A 21,683-nucleotide genomic window follows, 5' to 3' on the forward strand; every position below is an offset into this window, starting at 1 on the left:
CGCTGTAGCTCCAATATGACTTTTCTCTACCTCACCTCATCTGAATACATTTAACCATATTTGCCTAATTATGTAGTACGTGTGCTATGCAAAGTTGCACAATTTTTGCACATTTTAGGTCGTCCTGATAAAGCTATAGCCACAATTTGGACTTTGAATTATCTCTTATGTTCATCACGGATATCCTTGCATTTATGCTACAAAATACAGGAGGTCACAGCTTTGAGAGAAACCTAGCTCTGTGCTCCACAATTTTCACTGAATTCTTAGCTAAGAACCTTTCTATGTGGCCACAGTTTCTATGAGCCATATAGCCCAAAGTCATTCCTAGATGTCCACCTAATACACAGGCCCTTGCCCACTTGGGATAACCCAGTTCACACAATTTTGCCTTGTGTTTAATAAAGTCTCTGCATTTTGGGTGAACAGTTTGGTTGGTTCTGATTCAGATGTGGCTCCAATGTTCACATGGGCCAGTGTCACCATCCTACTTTCCCCCTACTGCATGGTGCTGGAAAAAGCAAGATGGCATTTACCTGTGTCATTTTAAATATGTACACCTGATTCCAGCAAGGAATTCCAGTTTCAAGACCCCTGTTAAATGTCACAACCCAAGCCATAACTTCATTCAGTGAGCTACCACAAATGCATTTACTATCTCCACTGTTCATTTTGCTAGTAATAAACATTAGAATTGCCATTTCAAGAGAAGAAAGAAGTCGGTGTCTTGAAACCCAGGCTTTCCCCCCTGGGTTTCTTGTATTTCAAGATATCAACTGGGAAACATGAAGCAAAAGAGAATCAAAGTACTGGGGCGGAACTCTCTGCAGCAAAAAAAAACCCTTTCCATCGGATTACACATTGGTATTACCATTTGGCAATTTTGACGTATACCACATCTAAAGGTTTTTTTTTTCAAATGTAACAGTACAGACTCCTTGAGAATATTATTGTTCTCTGCCTAAGAAAGGAGCAGTTGGTGTTGCACAGGACAAGTCAGCTGGATCTCAAGAGAAATCACTTTCAACTAAAGGAGCTGAAATGTCATTATCTGTCTTTTATTGCTCTTTGTCTCTAGTCCTCACATGGCCAATAAAGAGAGTGACTCATGCCTAAATTGAAACCTTGCACTACCATCTTAATTGATGACAGCCAAAAAAAAAAAAGTTCCCTCATCACCTCCCATGTTGTGGCAGTCTCTGGATGTGACACAGAATCTACCTGTTCCCCATCATTTGCTCTGACATCAGAGTGATGGGATGTGGTGAGAGAGGAAAGGAGCATCCCCCTCTTCTCCCACTTCCTTCCCAGCACTCCTCATCCACCCCAGCTAATATCAGGGCAACATATTGTGCTGTATTGTTGCCAGAGACCATAGTGACATGGGGGGGGGGTGTTGAAAGGACTGCCATTCTATGTCCATCGGATGCTCCGAACATAGGATGACAGAGAGGACAATTGTGGCTGGTTCCATTTAGGAATGGGCTCGAATGTACCCACTGCCCCACTTGTCAGAGAAAAGTGAGAATTCTGAGCCAGAATTTGGTCTTTCCCCCAAACTTGGATAATGTGGGAGCATTAAGGTGGCCCTGCCTCACATTTGGCAGATCAGCCCTATGTGGCATGTAGCCATTGTGAGGCTGATCCTAATCTACTTAGGTCAGTGTAAATGAAACCTATGATACACATGGGTCTGCTATATTCCAATTTGTTCATAAAGCATATTTTAAACTCATGAATAGTCAATAAGTAGATTTGCTAGATTTCAACATGAGCTCAAGTTCTGCTTTCTGCTGCTGTTTGATTAGTAGACATTAACAAGCAATCATATTGATCTCCATGCCAAGATAATTTGCACTATCTGATTTCAGTTCATCAATATTGATACCAAGGACAAGATCCTGGAATTAATTATTTAGATCTACAACCCAATATATCTGCAAATGTTACCTCAACAAGGCCCCTTTTTTAAAAAGACCCATCAAAGTGATGTTTGGCTTAAGTATTCTTGGCTATTTGAAAGCAGTTTTTGATGACTGCTGCCTTTCTGAAATTTCTTTCTGCATTCATTTCACTATAATTATGCACATGTTAGTGGCAAACAATTGCAGTTGTTTCTCCTAGTCACCATTTAATAGCAATAGTGTAGCTATGTCAGGTACATTTCATCAGGAAATTTTAATTGGATACTTATGAAGAAGATTAGAGACGTATTTCAGTTCTTTAGGCTCTAGTGTCATAAATGACAAGATTAAAGGGAATCTAGAACATGTATTGGTTGTTACAGATCTATGTTTGAAAGTTCAGCAGTCCTTATTCAGAATTACATCAAAGTTGTACTTTGAGTGAATTGTTGATCATACTAAAAGTGGTAGTAGCAACAGTAGCATTGCTCCCACAATCTTAAGATGCTTTGCTTTGCCCTTCCCACCAGATATTCTATTTTCCTGTCAGTGTACAAGGAACTATGGCTTATAGTTCACATAGATGATTCTTGATGAATATAAGAAAACTTATTTTCACATGGTTTTCATTTAATTATACCAGTGCACAAACATTATTTTAGAGATGGCACTTAAGATATGGCTAGCTGCTTCTGATTAACTACAGAAAATCTTACAATTGGATCAATACACACACATTTCTAGAAGTATCTTAAGGCATGATCTAGAATTTGTCTTCAGTTTTCCCCTCATTCTTAGAATTTTCCTACTGATATCTAAAAGCACCAGTCCTATCCCTAAGGAAATTTCAAAAATAAATTTCAACCAAAAAATAAACTGCCCAGAGAGTAAGAGTTCTTTTTACCATTTTGCATTTTGTTAGTTTAAATAGGCTTGTCCCCACCTAGACTACATAAATAGTCTTGGTGAGGTTATTTGGGAATGGGGGATTCCTCTTTTAGCTACCTTCTCCAAATAGGTATGTATGTTGTCTGATAACTTGGTGATTTTACCAAGTCTAGTGATATCTCCCTTTTGTGTACAATTATTGCTATTTTGGTTCCAGAAGTGCAGACAATCTCCCCTTAAATCAGGGAATATGATATCTGGAATTCTGGAATCTGGAATATTCCAAAATCCAATATTGTCCATGTGGATGGCTCAGATGGTCATATGTTTGCTTTCTAATGGTTCAATATACACAAACTTTGTTTTATATACAAAATGTTTAAAATATTCTTATAAAATTATTTTCTGGCTATAGGTATGACATAACACAAATATATTCCATATTTAGATTTGGGGCACTGAGACATATTATGTATGTATGGAAATATTCCAAAAACTTTTTAAAATTCATAATATGGAACAGTTCTGGTCCCAAGGATTTCAACCCATTTTACGTGATGGGAGCTGAGAGTGAAAAGATCTTTCCCACACTCACCCTGTGAATTTAGAAGAGTGTCAACAGCCCTATATACTATTCTGTCTTCATGAGAAGCCCAGAGGTTTATCTGTTTGAGTAAATAAGAACTGGTAGTGAACTGCTCTGTGAATATCTTAACTCCTGCTGTTGTTTTGAGACCACTATTACTGTTGGTAACAAGCGTGTTAAGAATCTGAGAACCCAAAAATTAGTGAGGAGCTTTGGTGGTGTTATTGTTTTATTTTGTTTTACTTTTCCAAGGTTTTCTCGGGAAAGGAGTTGGCTTGTCTGTTAATACTGTTACTAATGCATTACAAGCTAGACACTAACAGATCGTGACCAGCATACAATATTGGTCCCCCACAAGAAATCAATCAGTTCCAAGGCAGATAACAAAGATCTGGATTCTAAAGCAATAGCCTTTGTCTTAAAACCAAATTCAATACAAAAAGGACAAAGACTTAAAGGGAAAAGGAAATGCAGAATGCTTCAACAGCTGAACTTTTCCACATATAGGAACGATGAAAATGTGTGTGTATTAAAACAAACTAACAAACAAACAAGAATAGCAAAAAAGACTTATCACACTGTCATCAGAAGCTGACCATAATGTAGCTTTCTCCCTTACAAAATTTCTGCCATATGAAAAATAACAGATAAGTGCAAAGAATCAGCATCTACAGTAGTCTCATTTATCCAACCTTCGCTTATCCAATGTTCTGTATTATCCAATGCAGTCTGCCTTTTAGTAAATGTTTTTGTAGTCAATGTTTTCAATATATTGCGATGTTTTGGTGCTAAATTCGTAAATACAGTAATTACTACATAATGTTACCATGTATTGAACTGGTTTTTTTCTGTCAATTTGTTGTAAAATATGATGTTTTGGTACTTAATTTATAAAATCATAAAGTAATTTGACATTTAATGGGCTTTTCCTTAATCCCTCTTTATTATCCAACATTTTCACTTATCCAACGTTCTGCCGGCCCGTTTATATTGGATAAGTGAGACTCTGCTGTATTACAGAAAGATATTACAACATAATTCCATAGCACAAGTTTTAGTAAATGGGAAACCCCATGTTCAAGTAAATCTACAGACTATTTTAATCATTTTGTGGCCTTTTTAGCAAAGGTTCCCCACATTCTGGAACCATTTCCTGACTGCTTTCCACTGAATATGCACTTGAATTTAAATCTCTAGCTGAAAAAATACCTGAGTGGTCAGATGCCACTAAGCCCGTATATTTTAAGCGAGGATTGAGACTTAAACTCTTAGACTAGTTCTACCATAGAGATAATCGAGAGGAACTGGAAGAGTGGATATTACTGGCAGGAAAGGTGGAAAGCATGAAAGAGCAAGTGAAAAGATGACTGAGGGCCAGGCTTTAGCACAGCAGGTCAATCACCAAGCTGCAATAAATCTTGCCAACTGGAAGGTTAAGAGTTCAAAGTCTGGGTCAGGGTGAGCTCCTGACCTTTAGCCCAGCTTCTGCCTACCTAGCAGTTCGAAAACAAATGTGAGTAAATAAATAGGAACCGCATTAAAACAGGGAGGTATTTAGGCTCGGCGTTTGATCAGAAAAAGGAGGAAGCTCACCAACAAAGAAAGGGAGTTGGAGTTGGAGCAACGGTATCCCCGGTGGCCGGAACTGAGCACAGCCTCTAAAGATGCCGAAAGATGGGAAAGCCTATATATCTCTATCTGTTGTCTGTTTTGTCATTGTTACAATCAGTATTGAATGTTTGCTGTATATGTATTCTGTGATCCACCCTGAGTCCCCTTCAAGGTGAGAAGGGTGGAATATAAATACTGTAAATAAATAAATAAACAAACAAATGAGGGGGAGAAACACAAGTCAGTTGAACGCAAGCAGCAAGGAAAGGAAAGGAAAACTGACTGGATGCTTCATGTGTGAAAAACCAGACCATAGAGCAGCAGAGTGCTGGAGCAGAGTGCTGCCCAACCAACCAGAGAAGGAAAGGAAGAAAATCTGAAACCAGTGCCCTAGAAACCAGGGAAAGATATGGTCAACTTGATGGAGGAGGACTCCTGGATGGAAGATAGAAACCACATCATGGAACTGAGGAGGAGCAAGGAGAAGGAGAATCCCTGTCAGAAAACTCCAACCATCTGCAGTAAATTGCACCCAGTAACAGATAAATCCCACCCAGAGCATGGATCCTTTGTTGAGTAGTGGTTGTGAAATGATTTTACTATATATTGGGTTAAAAATGGGAGAGAGGGAAAAGCTTTACTGGATTGTGGGTGCACATGATGCTGTTTCAAAAATGTCCAGAGAAGCAGCTATTGTTGTGTGCCTTTTTGTCCAAAAGTTATCAGATACTGTGTAAGTCGCCAGTTTGGTAAAAGGAGGCATTTGTGGTAAAAGGGGCTCTGCTAATATGACAACATTTTTTAGAAGGGGCCTAACACCCTTTTGAGGTGTGGACTGATCACAAAAACATGAAGGCACCCCAAACCCCCCAAAAATTGAATGCAAAACAAATAAGATCGGCTCAGTTCTTTAGCAGGTTTAATTTCACTTTGAATTACTTCCCAGGAAAGAAAAACTGAATGTCAGACACTTTGTCCAGGATGCCACAACATGACAGCAAGTCTCCAGAGGTGACTGTGTCTATGTTCACTTCTTACCAGTTGATACTTGTAGCACAGACAAAATCACAAAGGAAATCACAGAACACAGGGGTGACATAAGGCAAGAATCTGAGTAATGGGTGGATTAATGAATTCCAGGCTGAGTATACTACTGATCCCTGATTGCAAAGCCATAAAGGAGAATTAGAAGAGGAAAAGTGGCTTATTGTATTACTATGAGAAACTATATGTCTCCTTGCAACTCTGAAAGAGAGTTTGGGAGAGATTTCCTTCCTTTTGCCAAGGTGGCCTATAATAATACCAGGCACTCCTCTACGGGAAGTACACCTTTTTGTGTGATATAGGGACAGGACCTTGTGCCAATTCCAGAACTTAAAACGGAGCCAGACAAGGTTGGTACATTAGATTGGGGAAAGAGGCTAACTGACAAATGGCCCACAATTAAGCAGCTTCTGGAAAAAGCCAGGGATGATTACAAAAGTTTTGCTGACAGAAAATGGTCCTGGCAGTGGGATTTTAAGTTTGGGAAGCAGGTGTATCTGTCTACTAAGTTCCTTAAGGCTGTGCAAGCCTCTAAGAAACTTTGGCCTACGTTACTCTATTGCTCAAGTAATAAATCCAGTGACTGTAAGACTATCTTTGTCCCACAATCTGAAGAGATTACACCCTGTATTTCATTCCAGATTACTCAAGCCTGTTTGTGTGTAACTAAAGTGGCACCCCTCAGTTACCTCACGTCTATCTTATTTGTAACTTGCAGTACCTTGCCTACAAAGTAAACAATTGTGTGCAGAGAACAAGTTTACTGCATTCAAAAGAAAATCATCTTCTGTACAGAAAATAACATTTCCAAACAAATCACGTTTTCTGTTCAAGGAAGATGCTTAATGTTAAGAAATGTATTTCTGTATAGCAAAAAGTAGAAATAATCTTTAAAAATCTTGCAAAAGAAAATGTTTTCATGACTTTTCACTCTAAGTGGACAAATAACATTATCAATTCTTGTCTGCAAGAATTAAATTTACATCCTTAGCTGCTCGGCACCATTTTTCATCCTATTTTCTTGTGTCAGTGTCTCCACTACATCATAGAAGGCAAGAGCACTTAAAAATAAAATCCACAGTTAATGGCACAAATGAATTGATCATATGTACCCTATTATGCACCTTTTCTCAATCTATCTTTATGCAAAGTGGTTATTAGGTTCAACCTCAGCTGTAATAGTAAGAGATTGTCACAGCATATTTGATGTTCTGCTTAGAATGTTGACCATTAACAATTCATTTACACAGTCACCGACATTTTATGTTCTTCTCTGTTACAAAGTAGAATCAGGCAATTTTAGGGGACAAAGAAAAGGTGACTAAAGAATCAGATGGATAGTGGCGACATCAATATGTCTGGGCCAATAATTTTTGTTTAGATTTTGCAGTCACTCAAAGCGTTTGTGATGAAGAGGCTTAAAACAATTGTATTAACTGGGATATTACCTTCTACAATTAAGGGTTACATTGGAAAGATAGACTCTGGAGGTAAGAGTTTTGTATTTTATATTTAGTTTGAGAAGTTTATTTTTTAGTCAGCAGGCAACAAAACAATATTGAAAAGCTGGATGTTGTCTTGCTGCTTTTACAAACTGTTACTAATCACTTGGGTGTTTTTCCTATATCTCCCTTATGAATGCATCTCAATGTGCATTCATAAATTAACTATTGAAATAACAAAGCCACAAGTATCAGGGATCCTCTCTGCAGAATCAAAATGCTAGCCCAAACTTATTTTAGTCCCATTCTGCATTAATTTGGATCTAATCCCAATTATGCAAATAGTTTGCAAACCACAGCTTTTGGAAAGGTTACTCTTTTCAAAGGGTAGTGAAGAGTCTATTGGGATCAGACTTAGAGAGCTCAGGATTACAACCCTTGATTGTCCACTGTGATGAATTTGATAAACTCTTTGAACAGAAAGTCATTTGTATTAATTCAGAGCTTGATATCACAGCTACTGCAGAGTCTAAGGAGGTGTCTAGTGACCATCTGGGCAATTCTCTTGGGATCAAGTTCAGTTATTTCCATCTAATGATGTGAATAAGATGCTTGAATCAGTCAATTCCACTACATTTAGTTTACCCCTTTCCCATCTTGGATCTTACAGTCTAATGGACTACATTGATTGGATGGATCCAAGCTTTGAGGGAGGCTGTAGTGTTCCCTCTCCTGAAGAGGATCTCCTTGGGCAAGAAGACATGTGTAAGCTACTACCCTATCTGATCTATATATATAAAAGGGTAATGAAATTTCGGCCTAAGACAAAACAACAAAACTATGCATCCCAGAAACACTAAACTTACCAGCACAACCCCTCATCCATGACTCTATGTTCATATAACAAAAAGAAAAGAAAAATAAAGTCCTAATTAGAGGGAGAGGAATAATTGTTTTTATCCAATTGCTGCCAGTTAGAAAGCTAAGCTCTGCCCACTTGGTCTCCTAGCAACCCACTCAGCAGAGGGGACAGGCAGAGTTAGGCTTCACTTAGGCCTCTTCCACACTGCCTATAAAATACAGATTATCTGATTTTAACTGGATTATATGGCAGTGTAGACTCAAGGCCGTTCCACACAGCTATATAACCCATTTATAATGGACTTAATGTCAGGGGAAAACCTTTACTCTTTACCTTAACTACCACCAATTCCTCAATACTTTATTTCCCATACCACCATACTTCGCCACAGCAACGTGTGGCCGGGCACAGCTAGTATTCTATATTTGGGCAAAGTGTTTGAACATCTGTTGGTTGGAAAGCTTCAGATGTTCTTGGAGGTGACAGACTGTCAGGAGGCATTTCAATCTGGTTTCAGGCAAGGAAAAGGTACTGAGAAAGTCTTAACAGCTATGATGTCCAACTTTGAGGGAAAGGCAGGGGGAGCACTATTTGTTTATTCTCCTGGATTTTCAGAAATTTTTGATACTATTTATCATGGTAACTCACTGGACATGCTCTGGCAAATCAGAGCTAAAGGCACAATTTTGCTCCTATCTTCAAGGATCGTTCCAAAGAGGGACAATGGCCCACTGTGGTGTGGGTGCCACAAGGTTCAAATGCATCTGCCTTGTATCTATGATATTGCTAGGAGAGATCATCAGAAATTTGAAGGTTAGATGCCCCCAGTATGCTGATCACATCAGCCCAACTTGTTAACTTTGGAGTCACCTGGGGCTGTGAAGATTCTAGAGACGCATCTGGATTCTAGAATGGGATTGACGAGGGTGGATGCACTGAAATTGAATGCTAATAAGGTGGAGGCTTTTGATTTGATTTCACTCCACCTGAAAGAGTACGTGCTTATTTTTTGGACTATTCCTAGATCCAGCGTTGTCACCAAAATTCCATATAGACTCGGTGGCTTGAAGTGCTTGGAGTCAGCATTGTCTGGTTCACTAGCTAAGGTCATTTACTGGACAGTAATAACTTAGCCACAGTAGTCTATGCACTGGCAACTTGCCCATTAGGCTACCGCAATGCAACCTACATGGGCAGTTTTGAAGACAACTCAGGAACTGCAGATAGTACAAGTTGCAGCACCTATTCTGCTCACTGAGATTCTATTCTGATATCCTATAATACCAGTTCAGAGGGAATTGTATTGGTTGTCAGTGTGTATTTGTTTGAATTCAAGGTATTGCCAATCATACTTGAAGACCTAATTGAAAGAACTCTATATATGCCTGCTTGAGAAAAGAGATCTATTCGATGGACCCTCTGTATCATCAGTAGAGTAAATATATTGTGGCAGGACATGAGATAAGATGTATTCTGCAATGGCACTCTGGTTGTAGAATTCCCTCACCTGGAGGCCCAATTGGCACCAATATCAGAAGCCATTTGGTTCCAAGTCAAAACCTAGCTTTTTATTAAAGCCTCAAGCCAAAAAGATTTTATTTAGGTTAAATGTGTTATATGGTTATATTATGCAATATTGTTTTAACCATAGTTTATTTTTTAATGTTTTAAAACTATTGGAATTATTGCTTTAATATAATTTTATTGTAAGGTGCCTTGAAATATTTGAAAAACGGTAAAGTATAAATATTTTAATAAATAAACACTCCAACATTTTCTTCTCACTCAAAAATTAGAAGCACATTACCATTCTGTAGCAATGTTATTTGTAAAATTACTGCTATTATTTTAGTAAAGACCTAACAGCATCTGTTAAGATTAATCCCAAAATTAGTTTTCCCTGATTTAAAATAGAGGAAAATTATATTGCAGAGACAAAAGATAAAAAGCTCCAAAGATTGTTTCTTGTGCAGAGAGTGACTGGCCTTATTAACTCTTGTTGAATTTTAAATGATAGAACAGACAGGGCATTGAAAAGCAAATGAAAGGGAATAGCAAATAAGAGAGCAAAGTCACACATCTATAATCCTCAACTGAGCAGCTATAATGGCTTCATTTCACATCTTGCATCTTTGCAATTCTGACTCCTGACAGTGGGCAAAAATCAACCTTATTTTAAAAAGAAAAGAAATCACTACAGCGGATACAAGGGTATGGCTATAGAGTATGGAAGGGGAACATATTTTCATTCTTCAGAGAAGAGTGCTTTGAATTAGAATGAAATTATAGTCTTCTCAGACTTTTTGTCATGACAGTAATCAAGAGCATCAATGGTATCTGTTTAGCCTTTCAAAGAAAACAGAGAGGCAAAGTTACCAAAAGAACATTAATGAAGAAAAATATAAGATTTCTAGGTTTTAACAATGTTCAATGACTCATTCTTTGCAATGATAAAGATTTGGAGGTGGAAGAAGGGGACAAACACTTGGAAGACAAAATTCTTATGGCGGGGAAAGATAATGTCCTCATTTTGCCTCCTTGTCAGCTTCACAGTTTTATCCCTGAACAGATACATCCTGCATAGCTCTTTCATTTGTAATTTGGTTGATAGAAACCAAGTAATGGAGGGTGACCAAAGTAGTAAAAGATCTCAAAGGCATATCCTGTAAAGAGTGTTTTAGGGAGCTGGGCATGATTTTTCTGGAGAAGAAAAGGTTAAGTGGTGACATGATAACCACTTCCTTAAATATTTGAAAAGATGCCATGTTGAAGTTGGAACCAGATTGTATTCTGCTACATCTAAACTGTAGAATTAAGACAGTTTGACACCAGTTTAACAGCCATGGTACAATGCTACAGAATCATGGTAATTGTAGTTTGCAAGGTCTTTGACCTTCTCCACCAGAAAGTGGTGGTGTTTCATCAAATTCTCATAGTATTGTATTATCAGTTAAAGTGGTGTCAAACTACATTAATTCTATAGTGTAGATGCAACCAATGCAAAGCAACTAGTATATATTATCCCACATTTGAAAGCAACAATATTGTCCTGATTTCTAGAAAGGCTACCAATAGCATGAGAAAAACTGGAATATGATCCCTATGTAAACCAGTTGTTCCTGAAATGTTTTTCCACCCCAGGAAGTAAACACTGCACTGGGTCCAAAAAGGCCATGCCAGAATAGACTCCTGGGGTTAAATCTGGGAATAATAATAATTTCAGGAGGCCTATTATCATCAATAAGGAGCCCCGGTGGCCAGGTGTGTTAAAGCACTGAGCTGCTGGACTTGCAGACCAAAAGGTCCCAGCTTCAAACCCCAGGAGCGGAGTAAGCGGCCGCTGTTAGCCCCAGCTTCTGCCAACCTAGCAGTTCGAAAACATGCCAATGTGAGTAGATCAATAGGTTCTACTCCGGCGGGAAGGTAACAGCGCTCCATGCAGTTACTCCGGCCAAATGACCTTGGAGGTGTCTACAGACAACGCCGGCTCTTCGGCTTAGAAATGGAGATGAGCACCAACCCCCAGAGTCAGACATGACTGGACTCAACATCAGGGAAAACCTTTACCTCTTTTTTATTATCATCAATAGGATTCACATTAGCCATGGCCAAATTGAGGGTCTTCCCAGACAGGCCCTATATCCCAGGATCTGATCCCAGGTTTTCTGCTTTAAACTGAATTATATGAGTCACCACTGCCAGATAATCTGAGATAAACAGAAAATCTGGGATCAGATTCTAGGATATAGGGCAGGGGTCCCCAAACTTTTTAAACAGGGGGCCAGTTCACAATCCTTCGGACTGTTGGTGGGCCGGACTATAGTTGGCCACTGAGCAATAATAATAATAATAATAACAATAACAATAGCAACAACAACAATAATAAAGAGGGTTGGAAGAGACCCTTTGGGCCATTGAGTCCAATCCCCTTCTGCCTTTGTGTACTGAAAGCACAAGCAAAGCATCCCTGACAGATGGCCACCCAGCCTCAATGTTAATAATAATAATAATAACAATAATAATAATAATAATAATAATAATAATAATAATAATAATAATAAATGTGCCATGCCAAAAGATCTCAGCTGGCATTTGGAAACAATAGACACTGACAAAATTACGATCTGCCAATTGCAAAAGGCCACCCTACTGGGATCTGCGCGCATCATCCGAAAATACATCACACAATCCTAGACACTTGGGAAGTGTTCGACTTGTGATTTTGTGATACGAAATCCAGCATATCTTGTTTGCTGTGTCATACAATAATAGTAATAATTGTTGTGCCAGCTGTCAGCTCTAGTTTGTAGTGCAGTTTTCTTGTATTGATTCTTTGATTGCTGTTCTTTGAGGATTTTCACACAGTCCTAAACGCTTGGGAAGTGTTCGACTTGTGATTTTGTGATACGAAATCCAGCATATATATCTTGTTTGCTGTGTTATACTTATAATAAAAAAGAGGGTTGGAAGAGACCCTTAGCCCAACCCCCTTCTGCCTCTGCGCACCAAAAGCACAAGCAAAGCATCCCTGACAGATGGCCACCCAGCCTCAATGTTAATAATAATAATAATAATAATAATAATAATAATAATAATAATAATAATAATAAGGGTTGTAAGAGAAGAGACCACTTGGATTATTTAGCCCAACCCCCTTCTGCCCTTGTGCCATGGGGGCCGGATAAATGGCTTTGATGGGCCGCATCCGGCCCCCGGGCCTTAGTTTGGGGACCCCTGATATAGGGCCTGTCTGAAAGCTCCCTGAGTTTGGATCTAACCCACAATTTTCAACATTACCGTCATGCTTTCTGGAGATTGAGATTTCCTGCATTCTTAGGTATGATGGAATTATTGTGAAATGAGGCCATTCTGTACTCAGTAGTATTTTTGTTTCAATAGTAGAGATGGCCCCTGACTATATTACCTATTACCCACAGAAACAAATCTCTATAGGAAAGCAACCCATTTCGTATTAGCTAAAAGCAATTTACAGATCACTGAAAAATGGCTGGAAAAAGAAGACGAGACTATCTGTGCTATTTATTCCCTAACTGAAGAAACTCTGGAAAAGCTAAACAAGTTTCCCTTCAAGCACATTTATAATCTTGATTCTCACAGTGGCCCATAAATGGTATGCAATACACAGTCAGCCACAGAAGAAGTTACTGGTATCCCAGAACAGCCTCAAGTATATTAGCACTGCTCTTTACGATGCATGAATCTGAGCAGAGTTTGCTTTCCTTGTAAGCCTGTAGGGGTGGTTTTATTCCTTCTTCCTTAAATTACATTCCTTGAATTTCCATTGCCCAACTCTGTGTCTCTCCAAGTTCTTTTAGTCACTCTTATCTGCCATTCCCAGCACTATGCCTACACTCCTTTATAGCTATTTGTCATTGTAGTTTCTGACTTTAAACAAAATGAAAGGATAAAAATTCTTCTTTGTAGCAAAAAACAAAAATAACCCACAAAATATTAACTTGTAGCTTTGCTTCAAAGGTAAAACTAAAGTGCTAGAAATTCCCTGCTTCTTATTTCCAGATTGTGTATAAATTTAGTGGTTTTTAGAGGATTCAGCCTATCTGTGTTTTTTTACTATTGTATACATATCCATTAGCAAATGGTAGTCAAAACCTAATCTTAGGAAATCATAGGTATGACATTAAACTGTGCCCTTTCAATTTAAACAATGACAAACTATGCTATTTCCTGGCACTCCACAGTCAGCTACCCTGGTCGGCATATTCCTGGAATAGTTATGAAAGACAATATGATCTTACTTACTGTCATAAAAATGTTCCTCTCCAGGGTGCATGCCAGAAGATATGGAATGCTAAAGTGCAACACCAAGATCATTGCTTTCTTTAATCTTAGCTAATCCACAAAATAAATTATTCAGGCAAATGCCATGTTTCTCAACTCTGACTATATAGTTCAACCCCCATATCTGTGGGGCTACCTTTCAAGACACATGCTCCATATGGATACCTGAAACCTTGGATAATAGTGAACCCTATATTTTTATTATACTTGGTCTGGAAACAAACTATAGAATGGCTCTGGATGACCAGTTTGGGGAGGGGGGTATTTTTGAGAGTGTAGGTAAGTGAAACCATGGATATCAAATCTGTATTCGCATCTCTTTGCTCTGTTCTTTGAGAAATGCTTTTAAAAAACCCTGCCTGCCTCCACTGTCATGAGCTGGGAGATAAACATTCTGTTTTAAATAGAGAACTAGGGAGTTCTCTCACTTGTTCACATTTTAATAAATCATGACAACCACATGACTGTAATGATGTAAATCTTCAGATATAAATGTGTAGAATTTCTGGTTTGTTTGTTCCTGAGCACCCATGGTTGAAATTATAAGACAGCTAAAAAAATGAAATAAAATAAGCTCTTCGTAGTTGCATATCCAAACTTGAAAATACAGCTCTGCATATCCTTAAGTATAATAAATCCAATGAGAGAAAATGTCTCCATAAATCATCCATAGTTGAATCTTAATTTATTTTTGACACCTAACATTGGAAAACCTGTGAACTGTAAATTTCAGCAATGAAAGAAGTGAGAAGAAGGAAGAAAGTCGGTTTGATATTCATATTTGGGAAGGGTATTCAGACAGATTTGAAGCCCCTTAAATGATCCATTCTTTACAGATTAAGCCCAGCATCACTGAAAGAATGCCAGATTTTTTTTTTCTTGATCACAATACATTGTCATAAAATTTATTTTTGCATTTCCTCAGTCTGTGTATAGCATTCCTAAAGTGAGGATTTTTTATCCTAATACTCCTGACATTTTGATGTTCGTACAAAGCTCCATCATTCACATAATCTCATTTCAGTTTCCTTCTTTGATGAAAGAAGTTCATAGACACATGTTTAAAGATATGATGTAAGTGTATAAAATTATTGTGACTTTTAAAATAAGCTTGTGAGGTATGGATCCCTCACACAAAATACTGAAATGGTTAGTTCTGGAAAGATAAGCAATTACGCCATACAGTTCTTACTGAGAAAAAGTATCTCTGTGTGTTTTTATATATGGTGGTATGGAAAATAAAGTATTGAGGAATTTGTGATAGTTTCTATATATTATTTCTTAAAGCTTGTGGATATACAATATTTCTGGTTGTTCTTTTTTGTCTGTTGGAGGCAAGTATGAATGCTGCAATTAGCCAGAATGATTAGCATGTAATGGCCTTTTGGCTTCAAAGCCTGGCTGCTTCCTCCCTGGGGGAATCTTTTCTTAGGAAGAGTTAGCTGGCCCTGATTGTTTCCTGTCTGGAATTCCCCTGTATTCAGAGTGTTTTTCGTTATTTACTGTCTTGATTTTAGAGATTATTTTGTTCTGTTTTATTATACCACAGTAATTTTTATATATTACAGTAGAGTTATCCAACACTCACTTATCCAACGTTCTGGATTATCCAACGTATTTTTGTAGTCAATGTTTTCAATACATCGTGATATTTTGGTGCTAAATTTGTAAATCCAGTAATTACTACATAGCATTACTGCGTATTGAACTACTTTTTCTGTCAAATTTGTTGTAAAACATGATGTTTTGGTGCTTAATTTGTAAAATCATAACCTTTTTTGATGTTTAATAGGCTTTTTCTTAGTCTCTCCTTATTATCCAACATATTCGCTTATCCAACAATCTGCCGGCCCGTTTATGTTGGATAAGTGAGACTCTACTGTATATTTATAATCTTACATTATCTGCTTTGAACTGGATTATATGAGGCCCCTTCTACACAGCTATATAAAATCCACACTAGACTGGATTATATGTCAGTGTGGACACAAGATAATCTAGTTCAAAGCAGATACTGTGGAGTATGTGCCTTGGCTTTCTGGGTTATATAGTTGTGTGGAAGGGCCTTGCATCTACACTGCTATATAATTCAGTTCAAATCAGATACTCTGTATTTTATAGGCAGTTTGGAAGAGGCCTAAGTTAACCCTGCCTATCCCCCTGGGCGCCATCGTGGCTGAGGGGTTGCTATGACACAAAGTGGGTGGGCCTGAAGGGGGCAGGGCCTACCCTTCTGACTGGCAGCCAGGGAGAGAATGGCTCTTCCTCAGCCTTATTTCCCCCTGCCCCCATTTCTAATTGGAGGTCTATGTGTTCCTGTGTGTGCAAGGAAGGAGGGAAGCCCCTCCAAGAACAACAGCCCTGGCAAGTGGCTCTCTCTCTACCTGCTCTTCTCCATGCACTGGGTTCCCCCATCAGCTGTAAACACAGCTACCCCTCTCAGGGCAAGTGCAGAGAGTGAAGGGAAAAGAGGGGAGCATACCATTCAGGTCAAAAAGGGAGGTGGAAACGTGAAAAATAGATATAGGCCAATCCGAGGTTTTTTTGTGGGGGCCGGGGGGGGGGGGTTGAGTGAAGGACATACCTTGGATGTGTTGGTGTATTGTGGCCAAATTTGGGGACATTTGGTACAGTGGTTTTGTTGTTAACTCGGTCATACAAGTGTACAGATCATTTATACACACACACATACATATGCTATAGGACTTGCTCATATGTGCAGATGGGGCTTGCTCCTACATATCTAATTTATTCTGCTAAAAGTGGTAGCAGTTAGATAAACTGTGTTTCTTTCATTCTCAGTTATTCGGTTTCATCCCAAATTTGCTTATTATTGTTTCCTGAACTAGTGGCAGGAACACTAGTTTCCTTTATTCTCAAAGAAAGCATTTTTCTACTGAAAGAAAAACATTGACAATCATGGATTTTTTCAAAGCTCAGTTTAAATGTGGGATTTTTACTGTGCAAGGTTTTCATGTAGCTATTTTGCACAGAAAACAGCCTTTTTCATAGGAAACTTTTATTCTGTGCAGAAAACAATGCTTCTATAGAGATATGTTATTTTATATGCAAAAAATGTTTTGTTTCTGGTACAAATCAAATGTGTGCAGATTTTGCACAAAATGCATCTCTAACTATATACAGTATTTTCTATGCTGAGATATTACCTTTTTCTGCAAAGAAAAAGCTATTCCCCACAAAACAACAGCATGTAAATTTTATGTGAAATGTTCAGGCCTGCAAAGGTTTGTTTTTTTTTTTTTTGTCTGTCTGGGATTCTTCTCTTAACACATTAGAAGACATGATTTTCAACAGTTTTTCAAATATTTTAGAATATTATTTCCATTCATTGTCTGAACACAATACAGTCATTTGTCTGTCTCTTGACAAGCCACAAATAAACCTACAACAAATCATGGGATTTGAATCAGAGAAGAAATCATCCAGATAGTGAAGTTCAGAGAAAGAAGATCCATGATTTGTTGTTCTTTAGACACGGAAGTGATTTGCAAGCATACACCAGTGTAATGCTTCATCTCCAATATTTGAGAGATGTCCTATCTCATTTAATTGCCATTGCTCTATGTTGAGGAAACCCTGGGATTTTTAGTTTGGTGAGGCATCCACATTCTTTGACAAGAAGGCTCAAGGTTTTGTCAAACTACTGCCCCCATGATTCCATATCACTGAAGCAAGGTAAGTAAAGTGCATTCATTCTAAAGCACAGATGCATACAATGTTTTTCTTTCAATTGCTGGAAGCGTTGGTGTTCTAACACTTTTGTTCCCAAAGAAGGAATTCTAAGCAGGGAACAATTGTAATACACACCTTTTTTTGGCTAAATTACAAAATGTGGTACACACTAGATTCAATAGCTCACTAAACTCAAATAAATACAGGTATACTATTTTTAAAAATAAAAAAACCTGGCCTGGCCTTGGATACTAATATAATCAAAATGATACAATCATTTTTATTGTTCTTCCTTGCTTGCATTTTGTTATTAGTTCAATAGGTAGGAAGCTCCCCAAAAGAACTAATAAGAACTTTCTTGGAAAAGAATGTATCTGGAGAAGCTTCCTGGTAGTTCTACCTGCAGCTCCCCTCTTTCCAACACAACCATGTTATTCTTATCTGCTTTTTAGAAACCTAGAAAAATTTGTTCACGTCACTCAACTAAGGCAACAGAAATTACAGTTTTTATGCATCCTCGTGAAGATGGGTGTCTCTTGGTATTAAGATGAATTCAGTTGTCTCTAATGAACTTTTGTTGCTGCCAAAACACATACACAATTTTCTATGAGAAACAAACATAAACATTAATTTTTTGGGGGAAAGGGTGAACCTTTGAGAGAGCTCTTCTGATGAGTCATTTACAAGCTGGACTCTAACTTCAGCAATGTTGCTGGTTCAGTTTGTAAAGGTATTGAGCAAGAGGAGAGTTATAGGATTATCTCTCCTTACCATTCTTTGGCACATTAAAGTATGTAAAAATCAAAGATTCTAAACTGTCATCATGAATACAGAATTTCATGTTTATTAACTGACAAAGGTGAAAGCCAAACCATTTTGCTCACTTCACGAGGAAGAGGGAGATCGACTGCATCCTTCTTGGATCCCAGACAAATATGGCAAAAAGCATTGTTGACTTATTTTTTACAACATATATATGAAAATGCATACCAATTTTTGTGATTCTATCTATCTCAAGTATGCACTTTTGAACTGTGGTGTTGGAAGAAAATTCTGAGAGTGCCTTGGACTACAAAAAGATCAAACCAGCCCATACTCCAAGAAATAATGCCCGACTACGCACTGGAGGGAAGGATATTAGAGGCAAAGATGAAGTAAATTGGCCACATAATGAGAAGATAGAAAAGCTTAGAGAAGATACTGATGCTGGGGAAAATGGAAGGAAAAGGAAAGATGGACCGACCAAGGGCAAAATGGATGGATAGTATCCTTGAAGTGATTGGTTTGACCTTGAAGGAGCTGGGGGTGGTGACAACCGACAGGGAGCTCTGGCGTGGGCTGGTCCATGAAGTCACAAAAAGTCAAAAGCAACTGAACAAATAAACAACAACAATCTATCTCAAGCAAGGAATCAGAATGGAACACACATTGCAGTGTGAAAATGACAACCTGAGATAAAACATGCTGACACCCATCTTAGATATGTTACTTTTTAAAACCAGACATCAGTGGGAAGTGTAAAGTTGGATCATTAGGCTAATCTCTTGCTGTTTGTGTGGCTCATTCCCAAAAAATTGATAAATCAACAATGGGCACCGTGAGGAATTTTGCATCCTGCTCCTCAATTACGCGTACCAACCAGCTGTTGTAATATATATAGGTGTGTGTGTGTGTTATATGCTGTACATTATTCTTGTAGAGTTATTATTATATGTGTGTGTCTGTGATATGTATATTATTGTACTTTATTATTGTTCAGGCAGTATGATAGAATAAAATATAAAAAATCCTAAGAGTAAGCATATTAAAATATCTACATTCTTCCTTTATATTGAGCCTGCTTCTCTTTTAACTGCCACGACTCTCCAAAACTGAGCAGCCTTCAATTGCAAGCATTATGAAATGTGAGAAAATAATAATAATTACAACATTGCTAAAACACATAATCAAAATACATACTAATTTTAAAATGCTCCATAGAATACACATATTAAAATATTTCCATAAAATACATATTAAAATATACAAAACAAAAGTTAGACATAGAGTGGTAGTTTAAAATTAATCATTCAAACTATCTGGGTAGGCCTGTCTGAAGAGATGGGACTTCACTTGTAATAATAATCACAAACCTGCAAAAGTATTGGAAAATGAGCACGCAAGGATACTATGGGACTTCCGAATCCAGACTGACAAAGTTCTGGAACACAACACACCAGACATCACAGTTGTGGAAAAGAAAAAGGTTTGGATCATTGATGTCGCCATCCCAGTTGACAGTCGTATTGATGAAAAACAACAGGAAAAACTCAGCCACTATCAGGACCTCAAGATCGAACTTCAAACTCTGGCAGAAACCAGTGCAGGTGGTCCCGATGGTGATCGGCACATTGGGTGCCATGCAAAAAGATCTCAGCCGGCATTTGGAAACAATAGACATTGACAAAATTACGATCTGCCAACTGCAAAAGGCCACCCTACTGGGATCTGCACGCATCATCCGAAAATACATCACACAGTCCTAGACACTTGGGAAGTGTTTGACTTGTGATTTAGCATAGCTATCTTGTTTGCTGTGTCATAATAAAATAATTATTTATTTATATTCCATCCTATCTCCCTAAGGGGACTTAGGGTGGATCACAATACACATACACAGCAAACATTCAATGCTATTTGGATAGACAGAACAGAACAGAACAGAACAGACAGAAAGGAGGTATGTTATGTTTGAAGTCCAGCTTTGGTGCCTTGGAGGTTGTGCTAGGATTAAGCCACTACCATTCTGGTATAAAATAATAATAATTTTCCATTCCTTAGAAACTGGATGTATTTGCCATATTATTGAAGATCTAAAGAACTCCATGCATGTGGGAAAGTTGGGATGGGAATCTATTAGTATAAATAGGTGGACATCCTGCATTAAATTAATATCTGCCTTCTTTCTATCTGGAACTACAGTAAGATAGGAAAGAAGGCAGATATTAATATTATTATTAATAACATTACAACACAAGACCCTGTGATCAAATGCAATCTATAGAAGGCACATTGCAATTGCAGAGTTTCATGTGTATCTGTTTTCATTCTTGACTATTGTGGTTAATACAGTGTTAATTATGTTATGAAATGTAAATTGGCAAGAAAAAAAGCATCAATACACTGTCTTTTGCTATAGAAAAAGTTTCATTTTCTTACAGAATACAAAAATTGGAGTGGAATAAGATATGTTGACTTGCCATGTGTATTATTATTATTATTATTATTATTATTATTATTATTATTATTATTATTATTATTATTACAACTACTTTTTTTCTGAACACAGATCAGTTTTAAAATCCAATAAATAGTGATTTACTCTGATGATCTGTTGACCTCATTAAAGCTCCACAATGAATATTTCAGAATCATATATGAATAACAAACTTTTTATTATTGCTGCCTAAGATAATAGAATCTAATACAAAAATTGACCTGCAAGACAGTGCCCTCTGGTGCATAGAGAAAAAGTAAAGGAAAATAAATCTTCACAACACAATGTCTGCAAACCTTCTCCCAAACCTCTGTTTATGAATGACCACACAGACACAAGTTAGAATAGAAAGACTGAATTTACCACCAATTACCATGGACCTGATAGCTCATAAAGTTGAAAACTATGTCAAAACAATCTGAACCAAATAAGTGACCAGCTGTTCAAACAATTTCATGAGCATATATTGGCCAACTGATAGAAATTGCCAATCTGTTTCATTCTCTTTCTTCAGTTACAACTCCTTTGTTTGTACTGAAGAAAAGATCTTTGCCGGGATCAATAATTTAAAAAAGAG

At 37.7% G+C, this 21,683-nt stretch overlaps 1 protein-coding gene across 4 annotated transcripts in view; it reads right to left on the reverse strand.

The window, feature by feature from the left end:
- Window positions 1-21,683, reverse strand: part of brinp3 (BMP/retinoic acid inducible neural specific 3) — a 352,906-nt gene that overhangs the window by 286,743 nt on the left and 44,480 nt on the right. The window lies entirely within an intron of this gene.

This window comes from Anolis carolinensis, chromosome 4, assembly GCF_035594765.1.
Source record: "Anolis carolinensis isolate JA03-04 chromosome 4, rAnoCar3.1.pri, whole genome shotgun sequence".
Taxonomy (NCBI): Eukaryota; Metazoa; Chordata; class Lepidosauria; order Squamata; family Dactyloidae; genus Anolis; species Anolis carolinensis.